Source organism: Tachyglossus aculeatus, chromosome 11 (genome assembly GCF_015852505.1).
Source record: "Tachyglossus aculeatus isolate mTacAcu1 chromosome 11, mTacAcu1.pri, whole genome shotgun sequence".
Lineage (NCBI taxonomy): Eukaryota > Metazoa > Chordata > Mammalia > Monotremata > Tachyglossidae > Tachyglossus > Tachyglossus aculeatus.
In genome coordinates, this window is record NC_052076.1 from 25,579,438 (window position 1) to 25,607,036 (window position 27,599).

The 27,599-nt window shown below is 47.0% G+C and overlaps 1 protein-coding gene across 1 annotated transcript in view; it reads left to right on the forward strand.

Moving 5' to 3' along the window:
• The first annotated feature begins 15,869 nt into the window (after positions 1 to 15,869).
• Positions 15,870 to 27,599, forward strand: part of GPATCH8 (G-patch domain containing 8) — a 154,533-nt gene continuing 142,803 nt past the window's right edge. The window contains exon 1 of the mRNA XM_038753982.1: positions 15,870 to 15,899. The gene's annotated coding sequence lies outside the window, so the exon portion shown is untranslated. The remainder of the gene's footprint in view (positions 15,900 to 27,599) is intronic.

The window sequence follows — 27,599 nt, forward strand, 5'->3', positions numbered from 1 at the left end:
AGCTGGGTGACTTTGGACAAGTCACTTAACTTCTTTAGGTCTCAGTTACCTCATCTGTAAAATGGGGATGAAGACTGTGAGCCCCCCGTGGGACAACCTGATCACCTTGTAACCTCTCCAGCGCTTAGAACAGTGCTTTGCACATAGTAAGCGCTTAATAAATGCCATTATTATTATTGTCCCATGGGGGGCTCACAGTCTTCATCCCCATTTTACAGTTGAGGTAACTGAGGCCCAGAGAATGATGATGATGATGATGGCATTTGTTAAGCGCTTACTATGTGCGAAGTTCTAAGCGCTGGGGGGGATACAAGGTGATCAGGTTCTCCCACGGGGGGCTCACAGTTTTCATCCCCATTTTACAGTTGAGGTAACTGAGGCCCAGAGGATGATGATGATGATGATGGCATTTGTTAAGCGCTTACTATGTGCGAAGCACCGTTCTAAGCGCCGGGGGGGATACAAGGTGATCAGGTTGCCCCACCTGGGGCTCGCAGTTTGAATCCCCCTTTTCCAGATGAGGTCACTGAGGCCCAGAGAAGTGAAGTGACTTGCCCAAGGTCACCCAGCTGCCAATTGGTGGGGCTGGGATTTGAACCCATGACCTCTGACTCCAAAGCCAGGAGTATACACACACACACACATATATACATATGTATACACACACATATACACATATGCATACATATACATACACACACAAACACACACACACACACACACACACATATATATATATATATATATATATATAAATATATAAGTCTCCCCCCCTTCCCTTTTCCCTGGGGACCATGGCAACGACGAGTCCCTCCTGCAGCGCCGCCCACGGCCCGCAGGGGGCAGCACAGCCCTTCCCATCGCGCCCCGCCGGATTCTTGGGGAGCAAGAGCAGAAACCCGGGACGGATTCCGGAGGGAGCAGGAATGGACTCGGGGAAGGGAAGGGAATCAATCAATCAAGCAAGCAATCAATCGTATTTATTGAGCGCCTACTGTGTGCAGAGCACTGGACTAAGCGCTTGGGAAGTCCAAGTTGGCAACATCTAGAGACAGTCCCTACCCAACAGTGGGCTCACAGTCTAGAAGGGGGAGACAGATGACAAAACTAAACATATTAACAAAATAAAATAAATAGAATAGATAGGTACAAGTAAAATAAATAAATAGAGTAATAAATATGTACAAACATATAGACATATATACAGGTGCTGTGGGGAAGGGAAGGAGGTAAGATGGGGGGATGGAGAGGGGGACGAGTACAATCAATCAATCAAGCAATCGTATTTATTGAGCACTTACTGTGTGCAGAGCACTGTACTAAGCACTTGGGAAGTCCAAGTTGGCAACGTATAGAGACAGTCCCTACCCAACAGTGGGCTCACAGTCTAGAAGGGGGAGACAGAGAACAAAACAAAACATACTAACAAAATAAAATAAATAGAATCAATCAATCAGTCGTATTTATTGAGCGCTTACTGTGTGCAGAGCACTGGACTAAGCGCTTGGGGAGTCCAAGTTGGCAACATAGAGAGATGGTCCCTACCCAACAGTGGGCTCACAGTCTAAAAGGGGGAGACAGAGAACAAAACCAAACATACTAACAGAATAAAATAAATAGAATAGATATGTACAAGTAAAATAAATAAATAGAGTAATAAATATGTACAAACATATAGACATATATACAGGTGCTGTGGGGAAGGGAAGGAGGTAAGATGGGGGGATGGAGAGGGGGACGAGTACAATCAAGCAATCATATTTATTGAGCGCTTACTGTGTGCAGAGCACTGGACTAAGCCCTTGGGAAGTCCAAGTTGGCAACATAGAGAGACGGTCACTACCCAACAGTGGGCTCACAGTCTAGAAGGGGGAGACAGAGAACAAAACAAAACATACTAACAAAATAAAATAAATAGAATCAATCAATCAGTCGTATTTATTGAGCGCTTACTGTGTGCAGAGCACTGGACTAAGCGCTTGGGAAGTCCAAGTTGGCAACATAGAGAGACGGTCCCTACCCAACAGTGGGCTCACAGTCTAAAAGGGGGAGATAGGGAACAAAACCAAACATACTAGCAGAATAAAATAAATAGAATAGATATGTACAAGTAAAACAAATAAATAAATAGAGTAATAAATATGTACAAACGTATAGACATATATACAGGTGCTGCGGGGAAGGGAAGGAGGTAAGATGGGGGGGTGGAGAGGGCGACGAGGGTCTGCAGAGCACTGTACTAAGCACTTGGGAAGACCAAGTTGGCAACCTATAGAGACAGTCCCTACCCAACAGTGGGCTCACAGTCTAGAAGGGGGAGACAGAGAACAGAACCAAACACATTAACAAAATAAAAAAAATAGAATAGATATGTACAAGCAAAATAAATAAATAAATAGAGTAATAAATATGTACAAACATATAGACATATATACAGGTGCTGTGGGGAAGGGAAGGAGGTAAGATGGGGGGATGGAGAGGTGGACGAGGGTGTGCAGAGCACTGTACTATGCGCTTGGGAAGTCCAAGTTGGCAACATATAGAGACGGTCCCTACCCAACAGTGGGCTCACAGTCTAGGAGGGGGAGACAGAGAACAAAACCAAACATACTAACAAAATAAAATAAATAGAATAGATATGTACAAGTAAAATAAATAAATAGAATAATAAATATGTACAAGCATATATACATATAAGCAGGTGCTGTGGGGAAGGGAAGGAGGTAAAACGGGGGGATGAAGAGGGGGACGAGGGGGAGAGCAAGGAAGGGGCTCAGTCTGGGAAGGCCTTCTGGAGGAGGTGAGCTCTCAGTAGGGCCTTGAAGGGAGGAAGAGAGCTAGCTTGGCGGATGGGCAGAGGGAAGGCATTCCAGGCCCGGGGGAGGACGTGGGTCAGGGGTCGATGGCTGGAAGGGAAGGGAATCAATCTATCAATCATATTTATTGAGCGCTTACTGTGTGCATAGCACTGTACTAAGCAATTGGAAAGTACAAGTTGGCAACATATAGAGACGGTCCCTACCCAACAGTGGGCTCACAGTCTAGAAGGGGGAGACAGAGAACAAAACCAAACATATTAACAAAATAAAATAAATAGAATAGATATGTACAAGTAAAATAAATAACCAAATAGAGTAATAAATATGTACAAACATATAGACATATATACAGCTGCTGTGGGGAAGGGAAGGAGGTAAGACGGGGGGATGGAGAGGGGGAAGGGAACGACTGCTGCCGGGGTTGTCATAGCAACGCTGAAAGATGAGGCGAGGGGAGAGAAGGAAGGGCAGCCGGACGGCCAATCAAAGCAATTGGTGCCTGATCCATAATCCAATGGGAAAAGGCCCAATTGATCCATAAGCCAATGGAAAGAGCTTCCCAGAGAAGGCCCGAGGGCATCCCACAGCTGGTCCTTGCCTGGTGATACTCCCAGAGAGGGCAGAATGGGAGGCAGCTGGCTGGAAGAGGGGTGGAGGGATGGGGGGAAGCCCCGAGGGGCCCGAAACAGGCTCAAGGTTAACCTCCTCTACGACAGGGCCTCCATTTCACAGCCTGAGAAAGAGCGGTGGTCATCATAGTATTTGTTGGGCCCAGTGCACTGTACTAACTGCTTCGGAAGCCCCACCGAATCAGTCGGTGGTATTTGCTGGGCCTGAAACATGCTCAAGGTTAACCTCCTCTAAGACAGGGCCTCCATTTCACAGCCTGAGAAAGAGCGGGTGGTCATCATAGTATTTATTGGGCACAGTATATAGTATTTATTGGGCACAGTGCACTGTACTAACTGCTTCGGAAACCCCACAGAATCAGTCGGTGGTATTTACTGGGCCTTAAACATGCTCAAGGTTAACCTCCTCTATGACAGGGCCTCCATTTCACAGCCTGAGAAAGAGCAGTGGTCATCATAGTATTTATTGCATAGTATATAATATTTATTGGGCACAGTGCACTGTACTAACTGTTAAGCGCTTAGTACAGTGCTCTGCACACAGTAAGAGCGCAATAAATACGATTGATTGATTGATTGTTTTGGAAGCCCCACAGAATCAGTCGGTGGTATTTACTGGGCCTGAAACATGCTCAAGGTTAACCTCCTCTACGACAGGGCCTCCATTTCACAGCCTGAGAAAGAGCAGTGGTCATCATAGTATTTATTGGGCACAGGGCACTGTACTAACTGCTTCGGAAGCCCAACAGAATCAGCCGGTGGTATTTACTGGGCCTGAAACATGCTCAAGGTTAACCTCCTCTATGACAGGGCCTCCATTTCCCAGCCTGAGAAAGAGCGGTGGTCATCATAGTATTTATTGGGCACAGTGCACTGTACTAACTACTTACTTGTACATATCTATTCTTACTTGTACATATCTATTCTATTTATTTTATCTGGTTAGTATGTTTGGTTTTGTTCTCTGTCTCCCCCTTTTATACTGTGAGCCCACTGTTGGGTAGGGACTGTCTCTATATGTTGCCAATTTGAACTTCCCAAGTGCTTAGTACAGTGCTCTGCACATAGTAAGCGCTCAATAAATACGATTGATGATGATGATGCTTCGGAAGCCCCACAGAATCAGTTGGTGGTATTTACTGGGCCTGAAACATGCTCAAGGTTAACCTCCTCTACGACAGGGCCTCCATTTCACGGCCTGAGAAAGAGCAGTGGTCATCATAGTAGTTATTGCATAGTATTTATTGCATAGTATATAGTATTTATTGGGCACAGTGCACTGTACTAACTGTACTAACTAACTGTTAAGCGCTTAGTACAGTGCTCTGCACACAGTAAGAGCGCAATAAATACGATTGATTGATTGTTTTGGAAGCCCCACAGAATCAGTCGGTGGTATTTACTGGGCCTGAAACATGCTCAAGGTTAACCTCCTCTACGACAGGGCCTCCATTTCACAGCCTGAGGAAGAGCAGTGGTCATCATAGTAGTTATTGCATAGTATTTATTGCATAGTATATAGTATTTATTGGGCACAGTGCACTGTACTAACTGTACTAACTAACTGTTAAGTGCTTAGTACAGTGCTCTGCACACAGTAAGCGCTCAATAAATACGATTGATTGATTGATTGTTTCGGAAGCCCCACAGAATCAGTCGGTGGTATTTACCGGGCCTGAAACGTGCTCAAGGTTAACCTCCTCTATGACAGGGCCTCCATTTCACAGCCTGAGAAAGAGCAGTGGTCATCATACTATTTATTGGGCACAGTGCACTGTACTAACTGCTTCGGAAGCCCCACAGAATCAGTTGGTGGTATTTACTGGGCCTGAAACATGCTCAAGGTTAACCTCCTCTACGACAGGGCCTCCATTTCACAGCCTGAGACAGAGTGGGTGGTCATCATAGTATTTATTGCATAGTATTTACTGCATAGTATATAGTGTTTATTGGGCACAGTGCACTGTACTAACTGCTTCGGAAGCCCCACAGAATCAGTCGGTGGTATTTACTGGGCCTGAAACATGCTCAAGGTTAACCTCCTCTATGACAGGGCCTCCATTTCACAGCCTGAGAAAGAGCAGTGGTCATCATAGTATTTATTGCATACTATTTATTGCATAGTATATAGTATTTATTGGGCACAGTGCACTGTACTAACTGCTTCGGAAGCCCCACAGAATCAGTCGGTGGTATTTACTGGGCCTGAAACATGCTCAAGGTTAACCTCCTCTACGGCAGGGCCTCCATTTCACAGCCTGAGAAAGAGCAGGTGGTCATCATAGTATTTATTGCACAATATTTATTGCATAGTATTTATTGCATAGTATATAGTATTTATTGGGCACAGTGCACTGTACTAACTGCTTCGGAAGCCCCACAGAATCAGTCGGTGGTATTTACTGGGCCTGAAACATGCTCAAGGTTAACCTCCTCTACGGCAGGGCCTCCATTTCACAGCCTGAGAAAGAGCAGGTGGTCATCATAGTATTTATTGCACAATATTTATTGCATAGTATTTATTGCATAGTTATAGTATTTATTGGGCACAGTGCACTGTACTAACTGCTTCGGAAGCCCCACAGAATCAGTCGGTGGTATTTACTGGGCCTGAAACATGCTCAAGGTTAACCTCCTCTACGACAGGGGCTCCATTTCACAGCCTGAGAAAGAGCGGTGGTCATCATAGTATTTATTGGGCACAGTGCACTGTACTAACTGCATCGGAAGCCCCACAGAATCAGTCGGTGGTAGTTACTGAGTGCATACTATGTGCAGAGCACTGTACTACGTGCTTGGGAGAGTACAGTTTCACAGAATTAGCAGACGAGTTCCCTGCCCCAAACAAGTTTATTCATTCATTCAATTGTATCTACTAAGCGCTTACTATGTGCAAAGCACTGTTCTAAGCGCTGGGGAGGTTACAAGGTGATCAGGTTTGGATCAGGTTGTCCCATGGGGGGCTCACGGTCTTAATCCCCATTTTACAGATGATGAAACTGAGGCACAGGGAAGTTAAGTGACTTGCCCAAAGTCACACAGCTGACAGTTGGCGGAGTCAGGATTTGAACCCATGACTTCCGACTCCAAAGCCTGTGCTCTTTCCACTGAGCCACGCTGCTTCTCCTAATGCTTAGAAGGGGAGGCAGATATTAATAGGAATACCTTCATATTTAAATGCATTCATATTCAAATGAACAGAAGCATAAAAGATGTTCCCTGTCTGCAAACATGTACCTCCCAAGCACTTAATACAGTGCTCTGCACACAGTAAGCGCTCAATAAATACGATTGAGTGAATGAATGAATGCAAAGAACTTACCCTCTAGCTATAACTGGCAATCCAGCAATAACTAATAAATAAATAATAATGGCATTTAAGAGCTTACTATGTGCAAAGCACTGTTCTAAGCACTGGGGGAGGGATACAAGGTGATCAGGTTGTCCCACGTGGGGCTCACAGTTTTAATCCCAGTTTTAATCCCCATTTTACAGATGAGGTAACTGAGGCCCAGAGAAGTTGTGACTTCATTCATTCATTCATTCAATCGTATTTATTGAGCACTTACTGTGTGCAGAGCACTGTACTAAGCGCTTGGGAAGTCCAAGTTGGCAACATATAGAGACGGTCCCTACCCAACAGTGGGCTCACAGTCTAGAAGGGGGAGACAGAGAACAAAACCAAACATACTAACAAAATAAAATAAATAGAATAAATATGTACAGAATTGCCCAAAGTCACACAGCTGACAAGTGGCGGAGCTGGGATTTGAACCCATGACCTCTGACTCCAAAGCCCGGGCTCTTTTCACTGAGCCACGCTGCTTCTCCTAATGCTTACAAAGTAAGTATTTAAGAAATCATAACCCCCCTGCAAAACAGAACAAAAATACCACACTATTTATGGATTGGCAGCAGCGTGGATAGAAGCAGCGTGGATCAGTGGAAAGAGCCCGGGCTTTGGAGTCAGAGGTCATGGGTTCAAATCCCTGCTCCACCAATTGTCAGCTGGGTGACTTTGGGCAAGTCACTTCACTTCTCTGGGCCTCAGTTCCCTCGTCTGGAAAATGGGGATGAAGACTGGGAGCCCCCCGTGGGACAACCTGATCACCTTGTAACCTCCCCAGTGCTTAGAACAGTGCTTTGCACATAGTAAGCACTTAATAAATGCCATCATTATTATTATTATTATTGGAAGGGAAGAGGGGGAAAAGGAAGGCAAGGGAAGAGAAGCAGCATGGACCAGTGGATAGAGTACACGTCAGGCCTCAGAATAATCAATCAATCAATCAATTGTATTTATTAAGCGCTTACTGTGTGCAGAGCACTGTACTAAGCGCTTGGGAAGTTCAAGTTGGCAACATAGAGAGACGGTCCCTACCCAACAGTGTCTAGAGGGGGGAAGGCCCTAGGTGTGCTTTTCCCATTAAGGCCATGCTTCTTCCAAACTATTTTCTATCTACCCCAGTGCATAATACGAATAAGCTCTTAACAAATACTACAATTAATTTATTAAGGTTTATTGGAGGAAATGGGATTCCAAGTGCTTAGTACAGTGACCTATAGCAAAGAGAGAAGGAGTGTGACTTAGTGGATACCTTTTAGACTGTGAGCCCACTGTTGGGTAGGGACTGTCTCTATATGTTGCCAATTTGTACTTCCCAAGCGCTTAGTACAGTGCTCTGCACACAGTAAGCGCTCAATAAATACGATTGATGATGATGGATACCCACTGTTGGGTAGGGACTGTCTCTATATGTTGCCAACTTGTACTTCCCAAGCGCTTAGTACAGTGCTCTGCACACAGTAAGCGCTCAATAAATACAATTGATGATGATGGATACCCACTGTTGGGTAGGGACTGTCTCTATATGTTGCCAACTTGTACTTCCCAAGCGCTTAGTCCAGTGCTCTGCACACAGTAAGCGCTCAATAAATACGATTGATGATGACGATGATGATGGATAGAGCAGGGGCCTGGGGGTCAGAGGGATCTGGGTTTTAATCCTGGCTCTGCCATTTGTCTGCTGTGTGTCATTAGACACATCACTTCTCTGGGTCTCAGTTATCTCAATCTGTAAAATGGGGATTGAGACTCTGAACCCCGTGTGGAACAGGGACTGTGTCCAACCCCATTTGCTTGTATCCACCCCAGCACTTAGTACAGTGTCTGGCACATACGGCTTGACAAATGCCACGATCATTACTACTATTATCATCAATCGTATTTATTGAGCGCTTACTATGTGCAGAGCACTGTACTAAGCGCTTGGGAACTACAAACTGGCAACATATAGAGACAGTCCCTACCCGACAGTGGGCTCACAGTCTAATGTGTGTGTGTGTTATCTATCTGTTAAGTCTGTGTCATCACACAGAAAGTGCTCAATAAATACCTCTGATGATTTCTGGGGGGCTACAAATGTGGGGAGGGAAGGGGACAGGGTGGGGACGGCGTGAATTAAAGAATGGAGGTGGAGAGAGAGTTTGTACGTATTTATTACTCTATTTGTTTTACTTGTTCATATTTATTCTATTTATTTTATTCTGTTAATATGTTTTGTTTTGTTCTCTGTCTCCCCCTTCCAGACTGTGAGGCCACTGTTGGGTAGGGACCGTCTCTAGATGTTGCCAACTTGGACTTCCCAAGCGCTTAGTACAGTGCTCTGCACATGGTAAGCGCTCAATAAATACGATTGATTGATTGATCTAGCTTTACTTCTATTTATTTCTATTTCTTTTAGACTGTGAGCCCACTGTTGGGTAGGGACTGTCTCTATATGTTGCCAATTTGTACTTCCCAAGCGCTTAGTACAGTGTTCTGCACATAGTAAGCGCTCAATAAATACGATTGATGATGACGATGATGATGATTTATTCCCAAGCCTGTGCTCTCGCTACTAGCCCTTAATGACCATATTCCCTCAGTCCTTATGTCCACATCTTTTCCAATCTATTACTCTCCCTGCTGGTATATATATATATGTGTATATGTATACCTGTATATATGTATATATGTTTGTATGTCTTTATTACTCTATTTTATTTGTACATATTTATTCCATTTATTTTGTTCTGTTAATTTGTTTTGTTCTCTGTCTCCCCCTTCTAGACTGTGAGCCCACTGTTGGGTAGGGACCGTCTCTATATGTTGCCAACTTGGACTTCCCAAGCGCTTAGTACAGTGCTCTGCACCCAGTAAGTGCTCAATAAATACGATTGAATAAATGAATGAATGAATAATAATAACTACGGTACTTGTTAAGTGCTTATTATAAGCCAAGCACTGTTCTAAGCGCTGGGGTAGATACAAGCTAATCAGGTTGGATACAGTCCCTGTCCCACGTGGGACTCACACTTTTAATCCCCATTTTGCAGGTGAGGGAACTGAGGCCCCAAGAAGTGAAGTGACTTGCCCAAGATCACACAGCAGACATGTGGCTGAACTGGGATTAGAACCCAGGTACTTCGGACTCACATTCATTCATTCATTCATTCATATTTATTGAGCGCTTACTGTGTGCAGAGCACTGTACTAAGCGCTTGGGAAGTACAAGTTGGCAACTTAGAGAGACGGTCCCTACCCAACAATGGGCTCACAGTCTAGAAGGGGGAGACAGAGCACAAAACAAAACATATTAACAAAATAAAATAAGTCAAATAAATATGTACAAGTGAAATAAATAAATAAGTAGAGTAATAAATCCGTATGAACATATATACATATATACAGGTGCATGCTGTTTCTATTAGGTCACGTTGCTCCTTTAGCAGCGTGAACGGTAAAGAACAGGATGTGATGGGAACAGAGACCTAAAACCCCACCACTCCCTTCCTTCCTTCCTACACCCTCTCTCTTGAGAATAATAATAATAGTTATGGTATTTGTTAAGAGAAGGAGTGCGGTTTATTGGAAGGAGCCCAGGCTTGGGAGTCAGAGGTCATGGGTTCTAATCCCGGCTCCGCCACTTGTCAGCTGTGTGATTTTGGGTGAGTCACTTCACTTCTCTGAGCTTCAGTTCCCTCATCTGTAAAATTTGGATATATATATATATATATAAAATGGCATTTATTAAGCGCTTACTATGTGCAAGGCACTGTTCTAAGCGCTGGGGAGGTTACAAGGTGATCAAGTGGTCCCAAGGGGGCTCACAGTCTTCATCCCCATTTTACAGATGAGGGAACTGAGGCCCAGAGAAGTGAAGTGACTTGCCCAAAGTCACACAGCTGACAAGTGGCGGAGCCGGGATTTGAACCCATGACCTCTGACTCCAAAGTCCGTGCTCTTTCCATTGAGCCACGCTGCGATGAAGCCTGTGAGCCCCATGTGGGACAACCTGATGACCTTGTATCTACCCCAGTGCTTACAGCAGTGCTTGGCACATAGTAAACGCTTAACAAATACCATCATTAATTAATTACTACGTTCCAAGCACTGTTCTAAGCAGTGGGGTAGATACAAGTTAATCAAGTTGTCCCACGTGGGGCTCACATCTTTAATCCCCATTTTGCAGATGAGGGAACTGAGGCACAAGGTCCTGGGAATCAGAAGGTCGTGGATTCTAATGCCGGATCCACCACTTGTCTGCCGCGTGACCTTGGGCAAGTCACTTAACTTCCCTGGGCCTCAGTGACCTCATCTGGAAAATGGGGATTAAGACTGTGAGCCCCATGTGGGACAATTTGATCATCCTGAATCCCCCCTAGAGTTTAGAACTGTGTTTGGCACATAGTAAGCCCTTAAATGTCATCATTATTGCGAGAAGCATCGTGGTTTGTACTTATTTATTACTCTATTTTATTTTGTTAATATGTTTTGTTTTGTTGTCTGTCTCCCCCTTCTAGACTGTGAGCCCGCTGTTGGGTAGGGACCATCTCTATATGTTGTCAACTTGTACTTCCCAAGTGCTTAGTACAATGCTCTGCACACAGTAAGCGCTCAATAAATACGATTGAATGAATGAAAGAGCCCGGGCTTGGGAGTGAGAAGTCATGGGTTCTAATCCCTGATCCGCTACTTGTCTGCTGTGGGACTTTGGGCAAATCACTTCATTTCTCTGGGCCTAAGTTTCCTCATCTGTAAAATGGGGATTAATAATAATAGTGGTATTTGTTAAGCGCTTACTATGTGCCAAGCACTATCCTAAGCGCTGGGGTGGGTACAGCGTAATCAGGTTGTCCCACGTGGGGCTCACACTTTTCAATCCCCGTTTTACAGATGAGAGAACTGAGGCGCAGAGAAGTTCATTCATTCAATCGTATTTATTGAGCGCTTACTGTGTGCAGAGCACTGTACCAAGCTCTTGGGAAGCACAAGTTGGGTTGTGACTTGCCCTAAATCACACAGCAGACAAGCGGCAGATTAAGACTGTGAGCCCCACGTGGGACAACCTGATCACCATGTATTCCCCCCAGCGCTTAGAACAGTGCTTGGCACATTGTAAGCGCTTAGCAAATGCCATCATCATTATTATTATTACCTCAGCTCTAAAATGGAGATTGAGACTGTGAGCCCCATGTGGGGCAGGGACTATGTCAACCTGTTTTTCTTGTATCTACCCTGTGGGGTAGATACTCTCTCACTGTGAGATTCTCTCACTGTGGGGGTTCCCCAAGGTTCAGTGCTTGGTCCCCTTCTGTTCTCGATCTACACGCACTCCCTTGGTGACCTCATTCGCTCCCACGGCTTCAGCTATCATCTCTACGCTGATGACACCCAGATCTACATCTCTCCCCCTGCTCTCTCCCCCTCTCTCCGGGCTCGCATCTCCTCCTGCCTTCAGAACATCTCCATCTGGATGTCTGCCCGCCACCTAAAGCTCAACATGTCGAAGACTGAACTCCTTGTCTTCCCTCCCAAACCTTGCCCTCTCCCTGACTTTCCCATCTCTGTTGACGGCACTACCATCCTTCCCGTCTCACAAGCCCGCAAACTTGGTGTCGTCCTCGACTCCGCTCTCTCATTCACCCCTCACATCCAAGCCGTCACCAAAACCTGCCGGTCTCAGCTCCGCAACATTGCCAAGATCCGCCCTTTCCTCTCCATCCATACCGCTACTCTGCTCACTCAAGCTCTCATCCTATCCCGTCTGGACTACTGCATCAGCCTTCTCTCTGATCTCCCATCCTCGTGTCTCTCTCCACTTCAATCCATACTTCATGCTGCTGCCCAGATTATCTTTGTCCAGAAACGCTCTGGGCATATCAGTCCCTTCCTCAAAAATCTCCAGTGGCTACCAATCAATCTGAGCATCAGGCAGAAACTCCTCACCCTGGGCTTCAAGGCTGTCCATCACCTCGCCCCCTCCTACCTGCCCTCCCTTCTCTCCTTCTACAGCCCAGTCCGCACCCTCCGCTCCTCCGCCGCTGATCTCCTCACCGTACCTCGCTCTCGCCTGTCCCGCCATCGACCCCCGGCCCACGTCATCCCCCGGGCCTGGAATGCCCTCCCTCTGCCCATCCGCCAAGCTCGCTCTCTTCCTCCCTTCAAGGCCCTGCTGAGAGCTCACCTCCTCCAGGAGGCCTTCCCAGACTGAGCCCCTTCCTTCCTCTCCCCCTCGTCCCCCTCTCCATCCCCCCCATCTTACCTCCCTCCCTTCCCCACAGCACCTGTATATATGTATATGTTTGTACATATTTTTCACTCTATTTATTTATTTTATTTGTACATATCTATTCTATTTATTTTATTTTGTTAGTATGTTTGGTTTTGTTCTCTGTCTCCCCCTTTTAGACTGTGAGCCCACTGTTGGGTAGGGACTGTCTCTATATGTTGCCAATTTGTACTTCCCAAGCGCTTAGTACAGTGCTCTGCACATAGTAAGTGCTCAATAAATACGATTGATGATGATGATGATCTACCCCAGGGCTTAGTACAGTCCTGGGACACAGAAATTGCTTACCAAATACCACAGCTATTATTTTATTTTACTTGTACATATTTATTTACCTGTATATATGTATACCTGTATATATGGTTGTACATATTTATTACTCTATTTTATTTTGTTAATATGTTTTGTTTTGTTGTCAGTCTCCCCCTTCTAGACTGTGAGCCCACTGTTGGGTAGGGACCGTCTCTAGATGTTGCCAACTTGGACTTCCCAAGCGCTTAGTACAGTGCTCTGCACACAGTAAGCTTTCAATAAATGCGATTGATTGACTGATTGATTGACTGATTGATTGATTTGCCCTCCCTCTCCCTCCTAAAACCAAAGCAGCCTCCAAATCCCCCCCAGAGAGCAACGGGTAAAAAGGGTCGAGTGCGCAGGCGCAAGGGGCTGGGGCGTGGGCGCATGCGCGTCTCCGCTTCTGCTAGGGCTGTGCCGGAAGGAGGGTGGCACCTGCGCGGCTGCCGGCAGGGGGCGGAGTGGGGAGCGGGCCGAATGCGCGTGCGCGGGGAGAAGTGCGAGCAGAGGGCGCCTGCGCGGCTTCCGGGGGGGGGCGGAGTGGGGAGCGGGTCGAGTGCGCGTGCGCGGGGAGAAGCGCGGGAAGAGGGCGCCTGCGCGGCTGTTGGAGGGGGTTAGAGGGGGAGTGGGCTGAGTGCGCGTGCGCGGGGAGAAGCGATAGTAGAGAGCGCCTGCGCGGCTGGCCGGGCGGGGGCGTAGTGGGGAGTGCCGTCCCTCCGCACATCCGCCAAGAGAAGCAGTGTCGCTCAGTGGAAAGAGCCCGGCCTTTGGAGTCAGAGGTCATGGGTTCGAATCCCACCTCCGCCACATGTCTGCTGTGTGACCTTGGGGAAGCCACTTCACTTCTCTGTGCCTCAGTTCCCTCATCTGTAAAACGGGGATTAAGCCTGTGAGCCCCACGTGGGACAACATGATCACCTTGTATCTCCCTAGCGCTTAGAACAGTGCTTTGCACATAGTAAGTGCTTAACAAATACCATCATTACTATTACTAGCTCTCTTCCTCCCTTCAAGGCCCTACTGAGAGCTCTCCTCCTCAGAAGGCCTTCCCACACTCAGCCCCCTCCTTTCTCCCCCTTCTCCCCCGTCCATCCCCCCGCCTATATGTGTACATGTTTGTACGTATTTATTACTCTACTTATTTTACTTGTACATATTTATTCTACTTATTTTATTTTGTTAATTTGTTTTGTTCTCTGTCTCCCCCTTCTAGACTGTGAGCCCACTGTTGGGTAGGGACCGTCTCTACATGTTGCCAACTTGGACTTCCCAAGCGCTTAGTACAGTGCTCTGCACACAGTAAGCGCTCAATCAATATGAATGAATGAGTGGGTCGAGTGCGCGTGCGCGGGGAGAAGCGCGAGCAGAGGGCGTCTGCCGGGGGCGGGGGGGCGGAGTGGGGAGCGGGCCGAGTGCGCGTGCGCAGGGAGAAGTTAGCGCAGAGGGCGGCTGCGGGGGGGGGGGCGGAGTGGGGAGCGGGGTGAGTGCGCGTGCGCTTGGAGAGAGGAGTAGGAGCGGGCCGAGTGCGCGTGCGCGGGGAGAAACGGGAGCAGAGGGCGCCTGTGCGGCTGTCCGGGCGGGAGCGGGGGGGGGCGGAGTGGGAGCGGACTGAGTGCGCGTGCGCGGGGAGAAGCTAGAGCAGAGGGCGTCTGCCCGGGCCGGGGGGGGCGGAGTGGGGAGCGGGCTGAGTGCGCGTGCGCGGGTAGAAGCGAAGAGACGAAGGGGTGGAATGGGGAGCGGGCTGAGTGCGCGTGCGTGGGGAGAAGCGAGAGAAGAGGGCGCCTGCGCGGCTGCCCGGTCGGGGGCGGGGGGGTCGGAATAGGAGCGGGCTGAGTGCGCGTGCGCGGGGAGAAGGGAGAGAAGAAGGGGTGGAATGGGGAGCGGGCCGAGTGCGCGTGCGCGGGGAGAAGCGAGAGCAGAGGGCGCCTGCGCGGCTGCCCGGGCGGGGGCGGGGGGGTCGGAGTAGGAGCGGGCTGAGTGCGCGTGCGCAGGGCGAAGCGAGCGGCGAGAGCGCCTGCGCAGCTGCTGGGCGGGGGGGGGGGCGAGTGCGCGTGCGCAGGGCGAAGCGAGAGACGAGAGCGCCTACGCAGCTGCGGGGGGGGGGGGAACGAGTGCGCGTGCGCGGGGAGAAGCGGGAGCAGAGGGCGCCCATGCGGCTGCCCGGGCGGGGGGCGGAGTGGGGAGCGGGCCGAGTGCGCGTGCGCGGGGAGAAGCGAGCGACGAGAGCGCCTGCGCGGCAGCCGGGGGGTGGGGAGCGGGCCGAGTGCGCGTGCGCGGTGAGAAGCGAGCGACGAGAGCGCCCGCGCTGCAGCCGGGGGGTGGGGAGCGGGCCGAGTGCGCGTGCGCGGGGAGAGCGCAGTGGGAGCGGGCCGGGTGCGCGTGCGCGGGGAGAGCGCAGTGGGAGCGGGCCGAGTGCGCGTGCGCGGAGCCCCGGGGAGGGAGGGAGGGAGGGAGAAGGGGGGGGGGCGGCGAGCGAGTCCTGAGCGTCCGGCGGCAAAATGGCGGACCGCTTCTCCCGCTTCAACGAGGACCGGGATTTCCAGGTAAGGCCCCTCGGCACGGCCTCCGTCGGGCTCTTGGTGGTCCGCCCGCCCTCCCGCCCGCCCGGGCCCTGCGGCCCCCCGGCTCTCAGTCAATCAATCAATCAATCAATCAATCGTATTTATCGAGCGCTGACTGTGCGCAGAGCACTGGACTAAGCGCCTGGGAAGTCCAACTTGGTAACATCTAGAGACGGTCCCTACCCAACAGCGGGCTCACGGTGTAGAAGGGGGAGACGGAGAACAAAACCAAACAGACTAACAAAATAAAATAAATAGGTAAATAGAGTAATAAATCGGGACAAACATATATATACACCTCCTCCAGGAGGCCTTCCCAGACTGAGCCCCTTCCTTCCTCTCCTCCTCGTCCCCCTCTCCATCCCCCCCGTCTTACCTCCTTCCCTTCCCCACAGCACCTGTATATATGTCTATACATATTTATTACTCTATTTCATTTGCACATATCTATTCTATTTATTTTAGTTTGTTAGTGTGTTTGGTTTTGTCCTCTGTCTCCCCCTTTTAGACTGTGAGCCCACTGTTGGGTAGGGACTGTCTCTAGATGTTGCCAATTTGGACTTCCCAAGCGCTTAGTCCAGTGCTCTGCACACAGTAAGCGCTCAATAAATACGATTGATGATGATGATGATGAGCCCCTTCCTTCCTCTCCCTCTCGTCCCCCCTCCATCCCCCCATCTTACCTCCTTCCTTCCCCGCAGCACCTGTATATATGTCTGTACATATTTATTACTCTTTTTATTTATTTTACTTGTACATATCTATTTTATTTTGTTAGTATGTTTGGTTTTGTTGTCTGTCTCCTCCCTTTTAGACTGTGAGCCCACTGTTGGTTAGGGACTGTCTCTAGATGCTGCCAGCTTGTACTTCCCAAGCGCTTAGTCCAGTGCTCTGCACACAGTGAGCGCTCAATAAATACGATTGATGATGATGATGATGATGTGGGGAAGGGAAGGAGGTAAGATGGGGGGGATGACGAGGGGGAGAGGAGGGAAGGGGCTCAGCCTGGGAAGGCCTCTCCGGCCTCTGCTCAGGCGGGGGTCAGCTCGGACCCTCATTTAGTCTGTTTATTAAGCACTTACTGTGTGCAGAGCACTGTCTTCATTCATTCATTCGTTCCGTCGTATTTATTGAGCGCTTACCATGTGCACAGCGCTGAGCTAAGCGCCTGGAAACTACACATTAACAGAGATGCGCCTTCATTCATTCATTCATTCATTCATTCAATCGTACTGAGCGCTTACTGTGTGCAGAGCACTGTCTTCATTCGTTCATTCATTCCGTCATATTTATTGAGCGCTTACCATGTGCACAGCGCTGAGCTAAGCGCCTGGAAACTACACATTAGCAGAGATGCTCCTTCATTCATTCATTCGTGTTTATTGAGTGCTTACTGTTTGCAGAGCACTGTGTTCGTTCATTCATTCCGTCGTATGTACTGAGCGCTTACCATGTGCACAGCGCTGAGCTAAGTGCCTGGAAACTACACATGAACAGAGACGCTCCTTCATTCATTCATTCAATCTTGTTTATTGAGCGCTTACTGTGTGCAGAGCACTGTCTTCATTCATTCATTCGTTCTGTCGTATGTACTGAGCGCTTACCATATACGCAGCGCTGAGCTGAGCGCCTGGAAACTACACATGAACAGAGACGCTCCTTCATTCATTCATTCATTCATTCAGTCGTGTTTATTGAGCACTTACTGTGTGCAGAGCACTGTCTTCATTCATTCATTCATTCCGTCGTATTTATTGGGCGCTTACCGTATGCACAGCGCTGAGCTAAGCGCCTGGAAACTACACATTAGCAGAGATGCTCCTTCATTCATTCATTCGCATTTATTGAGCGCTTACTGTTTGCAGAGCACTGTGTTCGTTCATTCATTCCGTCGTATGTCTTTAGCACTTACCATGTGTGCTGAGCTGAACGCTTGGAAACTACACATTAACAGAGATGCCCCTTCATTCATTCATTCATTCATTCAATCAATCGTATTGAGCGCTTACTGTGTGCAGAGCACTGTGTTCATTCATTCCGTTGTATTTATTGGGCGCTTACTGTGTGCGCAGCGCTGAGCTAAGCACCTGGAAACTACACATCAACAGAGACGCTCATTCATTCATTCATATTTACTGAGCGCTTACTGTTTGCAGAGCACTGTGTTCATTCATTCATTCATTCATTCCGTCGTATTTATTGAGCGCTTATCATGTGCACAGTGCTGAGCTAAGCTCCTGGAAACTACACATTAACAGAGATGCTCCTTCATTCATTCATTCAATCGTATTGAGCGCTTACTGTTTGCAGAGTGCTGTGTTCGTTCATTCATTCCGTCGTATTTATTGAGCGCTTACCATGTGCACAGTGCTGAGCTAAGCTCCTGGAAACTACACATTAACAGAGATGCTCCTTCATTCATTCATTCAATCGTATTGAGCGCTTACTGTTTGCAGAGCGCTGTGTTCGTTCATTCATTCCGTCGTATTTATTGAGCGCTTACTGTGTGCGCAGCGCTGAGCTAAGCTTCTGGGAAATACACATCAACAGAGACGCTCCATTCATTCATTCATTCAATCGTATTTATTGAGCGCTTACTGTGTGCAGAGCACTGTGTTCATTCATTCATTCCGTCGTATTTATTTAGCGCTTACCATGTGTACAGCGCTGAGCTGAGCGCCTGGAAACTACACATCAACAGAGATACTCCTTCATTCATTCATTCATTCATTCATTCAATCAATCATATTGAGCACTTACTGTGTGCAGAGCACTGTGTTCGTTCATTCATTCTGTCATATTTATTGAGCACTTACTGTGTGCACAGCGCTGAGGTAAGCGCCTGGGAACTACACATCAACAGAGACGCTCCTTCGTTCATTCAATCGTATTTATTGAGCGCTTACTGTGTGCAGAGCACTGTGTTCATTCATTCCATCGTATTTATTGAGCGCTTACTGTGTGCACAGCGCTGAGCTAAGCTCCTGGAAACTACACATCTACAGAGATGCTCCTTCATTCATTCAATCATATTGAGTGCTTACTGTGTGCAGAGCACTGTGTTCATTCATTCCGTCGTATTTATTGAGCGCTTACTGTGTGCACAGCGCTGAGCTAAGCGCCTGGGAGCTACACATAATGATAATAATGGTATTTGTTAAGCAGTTACTATGTGCAAAGCAGTGTTCTAAGCGCTGGGGGGATACAAGGTGATCAGGTTGTCCCACGTGGGGCTCACAGTCTTCACCCCCATTTTACAGATGAGGTCACTGAGGCCCAGAGAAGTTAAGTGGCTTGCCCAAGGTCACACAGCTGACAAGTGGCGGAGTCAGAATTTGAACCCATGACGTCTGACTCCCAAGCCCATACTCTTTCCACTGAGCCACACTCATTCATTCATTCAATCATATTTATTGAGCGCTTACTGCGTGCAGAGCACTGTGTTCATTCTGTCGTATTTATTGAGCGCTTACTGTGTGCACAGCGCTGAGCTAAGCACCTGGGAACTACACATCAACAGAGATGCTCCTTCATTCACTCATTCATTCATTCTATCATTTATTGAGCACTTACTGTGTGCAGAGCACTAGCACTGTGTTCATTTATTCATTCCGTCGTATTTATTGAGCACTTACTGTGTGCACAGCGCTGAGCTAAGCACCTGGGAACTACGCATCAGCAGAGACGCTCCTTCATTCATTCATTCATTCAATCGTATTTATTGAGCGCTTACTGTGTGCAGAGCACTGGACTAAGCGCTTGGGAAGTACAAGTTGGCACATAGCGCTTGCCCAACAGCGGGCTCACAGGCTAGAAGGAGGAGACAGTCATTCATTCCATCGCATTTATGGAGCGCTTACTGTGTGCAGAGCACTGGACTAAGCGCTTGGAAAGTACAAATCTATAATAATAATAATGATGGCATTTATTAAGCACTTACTATGTGCAAAACACCGTTCTAAGCGCTGGGGAGGATACAAGATGATTGGGTTGTCCCACGGGGGGCTCACAGTCTTCATCCCCATTTTACAGATGAGGGAACTGAGGTACAGAGAAGTTGATGATGGCATTTATTAAGCGCTTACTATGTGCATTGCACCGTTCTAAGCGCTGGGGAGGTTACAAGGTGATCAGGTTGTCCCACAGAGGGGGGCTCACAGTCTCCATCCCCATTTTATAGATGAGGGGACTGAGGCCCAGAGAAGTGACTTGCCCAAAGTCACACAGCTGACAGTTGGCGGAGCCGGGATTTGAACCCATGACCTCTGACTCCAAAGCCCGGGCTCCTTCCGCTGAGCCACGCTGCTTCTCTGATAGGGACGGTCCCTACCCAACAACGGGCTCACAGGCTAGGAGGGGGAGACAGACAACAAAACATGGAGACAGGTGTCAAAGTCATCAGAAGAAATGGAATTATAGTTTATTAGTTTATAGTTTATTAGTTTATAGTTTATTTATTTCACTTGTACATTTCTATCCTATTTATTTTATTTTGTTGGTATGTTTGGTTCTGTTCTCTGTCTCCCCCTTTTAGACTGTGAGCCCACTGTTGGGTAGGGACTGTCTCTGTGTGTTGCCAATTTGTACTTCCCAAGCGCTTAGTACAGTGCTCTGCACATAGTAAGCGCTCAATAAATACGATTGATTGATTGATAGTTCTGTGCACATCATTAATAAAGTAAATAGAGTAATAAATAGATACCAGTAGATACAAGGGCTGTGGGGAGGGGAAGACTGGGAGCCCGTTGTTGGGTAGAGACCGTCTATGTTGCCGATTTGTACTTTCCAAGCGCTTAATACAGTGCTCTGCACACAGTAAGCGCTCAATAAACACGAATAAATGAATACTGTGCGCAGAATACTGAATACTTAATAAATACGATTGAATGGAGGAATGAAAGGGGGTAGGGCGGGGGTGGGGGATTTACTCGGCGCTTACCCTGTGCAGAGCACTCTACGGTGGAAAGAGCCCGGGCTTGGGAGTCAGAGGTCGTGGGTTCTAATCCCGACTCCACATGTCTGTTGTGTGACCTTGGGCAAGTCGCTTAACTTCTCTGAGCCTCAGTTGCCTCATCTATAAAATGGGGATTGACTGTGAGCCCCTCGTGGGACAACCTGATCACCTTGTATCCTTCCCCCCCAGCGCTTAGAACGGTGCTTTGCACATAGTAAGCGCTTAATAAATGCCATTATTATTATTGTTATTAAATGCCATTATTATTATTATTACTAGGCGCTTGGGAAACTACAATACGACAATAAACAGCCCCTGCCCTCTACGAGCTCACAGTCCATCGGGCAGGATGGGGGTCCCGGGGGAGAGCCCCCCTCAATCAACCAATCAATCGTATTTATTGAGCGCTTACTGTGTGCAGAGCACTGTACTAACAACATCCCAGCTCCACCACGTCTGCTGTGTGACCTTGGGCAAGTCACTTAACTTCTCCGTGCCTCAGTTACCTCATCTGTAAAACGGGGATGACGACTGAGAGCCCCATGCGGGACAACCTGATCACCTTGTATCCCCCCGGCGCTTAGAACAGTGCTTTGCACATAGTAAGCACTTAACAAATGCCATCATTATTATTATTATTATTATTATCCTCCCCACATGGGGAATGGAGGCAGACAACACTTGACCCAAATGCCTCCTAGTTCGCCCTTCTCAAGCGCTTAGTACAATGCTCTGCACATAGTAAGCGCTCAATAAATACGATTGATTGATTGATTGATTCTCGAATCGACCTGGAAAAATGGCCTAAAAGTTTGACCGGTTGCAGTTTGTGGAAATCAGGGCCCTAACGGGGCCTCTGAAAATACGGCCCTGCGGAATAATAATATAACGCTGGTATTTTTCAGCGCTTACTATGTGCCAAGCACTGTCCTAAGCGCTGGGGGAGATAGAAGGTAATTAGGTTGTCCCACGTGGGGCTCACAGGCGTCATCCCCATTTTAGAGAGGAGGGAACTGAGGCCCAGAGAAGAATGGCACCGTAGAAATCATCATCATCAATCATATTTACTGAGCGCTTACTGTGTGCAGAGCACTGTACTAAGCGCTTGGGAAGTCCAAATTGGCAACGTATAGAGACAGTCCCTACCCAACAGTGGGCTCACAGTCTACAAAGGGGGAGACAGAGAAGAAAACCAAACATACTAACAAAATAAAATAAATAGAAATGTTGGGGAGGGGGCGGCTGCAGGAGGGGAAGGGACGAGGTGGACCGTTCCTTGGGTAAAACGCAACCTCAGCGTCTCAGGGAAACCACTGCATTATTGCTGCAGATCCTGGCAATTTGGGTCAGGGGGATGAATCCCGGGACTCAGGTTTTCTTCCCACCGCCTTCAGGGCAGGGTGGAAACAAGCTGTGTGCCCCTGCAAGTCAGAATAATCAATCAATCAATCGTATTAAGCGCTTACTGTGTGCAGAGCACTGTACGAAGCGCTTGGGCAGTACAAGTTGGCAACATATAGAGACAGTGGGCTCACCGTCTAAAAGTAATAATGTCATTGTTAAGCGCTTACTATGTGCCAAGTACTGTGCTAAGAGCTGGGGTATTCATTCAGTCATTCAATCGTATTCATTGAGCGCTTATTGTGTGCAGAGCACTGTCCTAAGCGCTTGGGAAGTACAAGTTGGCAACATATAGAGACGGTCCCTACCCAACAGCGGGCTCACAGTGGGTAGATACAGGGTCATCAGGTTGTCCCTCGTGGGGCTCACAGTCTTAATCCCCATCTTACAGACGAGGTAACTGAGGCCCAGAGAAGTATATATGTATATATGTACATATTTATTTCTCTATTTATTTATTTATTTTACTTGTACATATCTATTCTATTTATTTTATTTTCTTGGTATGTTTGGTTTTGCTGTCTGTCTCCCCCTTTTAGACGGTGAGCCCACTATTGGGTAGGGACTGTATATGTTGCCAACTTGTACTTCCCAAGCGCTTAGTGCAGTGCTCTGCACACAGTAAGCGCTCAGTAAATACGATTGATGATGATGATGATGAAGTGCCTTGCCCAAGGTCACACAGCTGGGATTAGAACCCATGACCTCTGACCCCCCCCCCACCCAAGCCGAGGCTCTTGCCATTAAACCCCGGTGATTCTCTGAAGGGGGATTTTCTCTCTTTGGGGTGATTGGGTCAGCGGAAGGGAGGAAATGCGGTTCAGGGTGAAACGGTGGTAAACTGAGGCCTCATGGCCCGGCCGGCCTGAATGGGGGAAGAGTTCTGCAGGGTGGAGGGGAGGGAGTCGAAAAAACGATGGATCATGTGCTTTATGGCTGCAGTGAGACACACTGAGGTGTCTTAGGGTGTGATGCAGCCGCAGAGGCGAAGAAGTTTGGCTTGGTCCAGTTTTCCGGAGGATCCGTTTCTTCTTGCCCTTTCTGTGCCCGTCGTTGGTTAGGGATTGTGTCTGTCTCCGTGAGGGACAACCTGATGGCCTGCCAGGAAACAAGAAGTGAGTTACTGTACAGGTAGGGAGACGTGGGCTTGAGGGGAAGCCTTTAAAATACTCTTCTTTAATAGAGCTTCACATCGTGATTTTTTGCAAAGAAAAAAAAAATGGATAGAGATTAGGCAGTTTGGAAGGCCCTGGCTGGAAGCATAAAACATTTTGTCCTACGTTTCCAGAAACAAAACTTCCTCTGCAGTGGTAGCAGACTTGACACCTGTCTCCACATGTTTTGTTTTGTTGTCCGTCTCCCCCTTCTAGGCTGTGAGCCCGTTGTTGGGTAGGGACCGTCTCTATATGTTGCCAGTTTGTTAGTATGTTTGGTTTTGTCTCCCACTTTTAGACTGTGAGCCCACTGTTGGGTAGGGACTGTCTCTATATGTTGCCAATTTGTACTTCCCAAGCGTTTAGTACAGTGCTCTGCACACAGTAAGCGCTCAATAAATATGATTGATTGATTGATTGAATAATAATAATAATAATGGCATTTGTTAAGTGCTTACTATGTGCAGAGCACTGTTCTAAGCGCCAGGGGGGATACAAGGTGATCAAGTTGCCCCACGTGGGGCTCACAACCTTAATCCCCATTTTACAGATCAATCAATCGTATTTATTGAGCGCTTACTGTGTGCAGAGCACTATACTAAGCGCTTGGGAAGTACAAGTTGGCAACATATAGAGACAGTCCCTACCCAACAGTGGGCTCACAGTCTAAAAGGGGGAGATGGAGAACAAAACCAAACATACTAACAAAATAAAATAAATAGAATAGATATGTACAAGCAAAATAAATAAATAAATAACTAGAGTAATAAATATGTACAAACATATACATATAAGCAGGTGCTGTGGGGAAGGGAAGGAGGTAAGGTGGGGGGGATGGAGAGGGGGACGAGGGGGAGAGGAAGGAAGGGGCTGAGTGTGGGAAGGCCTCCTGGAGGAGGTGAGCTCTCAGTAGGGCCTTGAAGGGAGGAAGAGAGCGAGCTTGGCGGATGGGCAGAGGGACTGGGGGCATTCCAGGCCCGGGGGAGGACGTCGTCACTGAGGCTCAGAGAAGTTAAGTGACTTGCCCAACCTCCCTAGCGCTTAGAACAGTGCTTTGCATGTAGTAAGCGCTTAATAAATGTCGTCACATGCTCCGTCAATTCTGTTAAGGGCTTTCGTTTCATAATATATGTTTGTACAGATTTATTACTGTATTTTACTTGTACATATTTGCTATTCTATTCATTTTGTTAATGATGGGCATCTAGTTTTATCGCTCTTTATTCTGATGACTTGACACCTGTCCACATGTTTTGTTGTCTGTCTCCCCTTTGTAGACTGTGAGCCCGTTGTTGGGTAGGGACTGTCTCTATATGTTGCCAACTTGTACTTCCCAGGCGTTCAGTACCGTGCTCTGCACACAGTAAGCACTCAATAAATACGATTGAATGAATGAATGGATTATTATTATCATTGTGGAATTGTACCTTCCAAGTGCTAAGTACAGTGCTCTGCACACAATAAGCGCTCAATAAATACGTTTGAATTCACTCAATCAATCGCATTTATTGAGCGCTTACTGTGTGCAGAGCACTGTACTAAGCACGTGGGAAGTACAAGTTTGCAACATATAGAGACAGTCGCTACCCAACAGTGGGCTCACAGTCTAAAAGGGGGAGACAGATTCATTCATTCATTCAAACTAATTTATTGGGCGCTTACTGTGTGCACAGCACTGGACTAAGCGCTTGGGAAGTACAAGTTGGCAACATATAGAGACGGTCCCTACCCAACAGTGGGCTCACAGTCTAGAAGGGGGAGACAGAGAACAAAACAAAACATATTAACAAAATAAATAGAATAAATATGTACAAGTAAAATAAATAGAGTAATAAATACGCACAAACATATATACAGGTAATCGTATTTATTGAGCACTTACCGTGTGCATGAATGAATGAGATAGACCCCATTGCCCCAGAGAGGACTTAGCAAAGAGCACCAGGTTGGCTGCAGATTTTCTTTCAACCAAACAACGTCTTGGAAACTAGAGATGGGGAACTGCTTTGTTTTGTGGGTTTTGGTTTTTTTTTTAGCAAAGAAGGTGGCAAAGTAAGCTAATCAAAATGCAGACAAGAAGATAATGCAGGGTTTTGGATTGAGCAGGTCAAGTTGTCAGTTTAGTAAATTTAGTAAGGAGACTGTAGGCAGACCTCTTTTTTCCAAATAAGGAGAAATCTAGGTAAATTATTTTAAAGGGAGCTCAGGAAATGATCTTTTAATTAACGGTAATGAGAAGCAGCATGTCCTAGTGGCTAGAGAATGGGCCTGGGGGGCCTGGCTCTGCTACTTGTCTGCTGAATGACCTTGGGCCAGTCACTTAACTTCTCTGCGTCTCAGTTCCTGTATCTGTAAAATGGAGATTAAGACTGTGAGCCCCATGTGAGACGTGGGCTGTGTCCAACCTAATTATCTTGTATCTACCCCAGTGCCCGGTATTTATTGAAAGCATGAAACATTGGATGTTGTCATTTGATATCTGGAGAATTGGGAGAAGCTGGTTTAATAATAATAATAATGATTATGGTATATAAGAGCTTAGTATGTGTCAAGCACTGTTCTAAGTGCTGGGGTACGTACAAGGTAATCAGGATGACCCATGTGGGGTTCACAGTCTTTATCCCCATTTTACAGTTGAGGGAACTGAGGCACAGAGAAGTTAAGTGGCTTGCCCAAGGTCACATAACAGACAAGAGGCAGAGCTGGGATTAGAACTCACGTCCTTTGACTCCCAAGCTTGTGCTCTTTCCACTAAGCCACACTGCTTCTCTTAGATGCCAGTGTCCTAAAATTTAAAGCGGGGCCAACATCAAGTGTCAGTAGTTCAGTCAGGGTTAATATTCATTTACCTGAAGGTATTGCTCATATCTCATCAACTTTTACCCTTATTTCTGGTTTTACATAATTTTAGGCAAATAGGATCATGATACATTTATAGGATAATAATGCGTCTTTACATTTGGGATTCTTAATCTCTGAGGAGAAAGTACTGGGACACCACAAATAAAGCTTACTTTAAAAAAAGTTCTATTAGGACATTTCTATAAAACAGACGATACTGTTAATGTGGTAAATAGAAATGGAACTTGAAAAGGTAAAGAAATTCAGTAGTTTCCAGAAATGATGGGCGACTTGTGTTCATCTTGAATACTGTATAGCTTGCTGAAGGCAATGTAAAAGCCATTCATCTTGTGGGTGTTTTCAGTCAGAGGCAGGGAAAAAGTATCGATTAAGCTTTTGCTTATGATGTCATTCTTTGATTAAAGGATATTGGTGAAGTGGATGTCACCCATAGTGATATAAAGGGACACACCTGCTTAGAGCGTCTCACTCAAATGTTTTTCGTGGCCAGTTTACCTGGTGTAAACAAGCCACTGAACTCCATTTAAAGACTAAAGGCAATGAGGATGTGTGAAATGCTTCAGAAACAAGGAGGTAGTTGATGGTTTTATTTGGAAATAGTTCCCATGAAAGGAGTCATCAGTGTTTGAATATATATATATATATATATGTTTGTGGGGGGTTTCAATGGAGAAGGTGGCAAAGTAAGTTAATCAAATTGCAAACAAAAAGATAATGTAGGGGTTTAGAATGAACTGGTCAACTTAGTTTAGTAAACTTAGTGGGGAGAACGTGGGCAGACCCCAACCTGCAATAAGGAGAAAGCTAGGTAAATTATTTTAAAGGGGGCTCATGAAATGACCTGTCAATTAACGGTAATGAGAAGCCGCATGGCTTAGTGGATAGAGCATAGGCCTGGGAATCAGAAGGCCCTGGGTTCTATATATTCAAACACTGATGACTCCTCTCTCTTTCTCTCTCCCTCTCTCTCTCTCTCTCTCTCTCCATATATATATATATATATATATAGATTGATAGATAGATAGATAGATAGATAGATAGATAGATAATCTCCAAAAGGCCTATATAGTGTTGCCCTACAGGACTTTTGGAAGATGTGTAGGTAGGAAGTGACCCTTGATTTCTGTGGGGTAAAGGAGAAAAAGATGCAGTGTTGACCTTTACTGCAGTTATTAGGTAATGGTGTTCCCTAAATGCTCTCCGATTCCAGCTGCTCTGGAATTCTCCTGTACGGTGCGAGCTTCTCCGGAAGGATCTCTAGCCAGCGTTGGTGCTGGGCGAAGGCGGATGTTTTTCCTGCATGCTGACCGG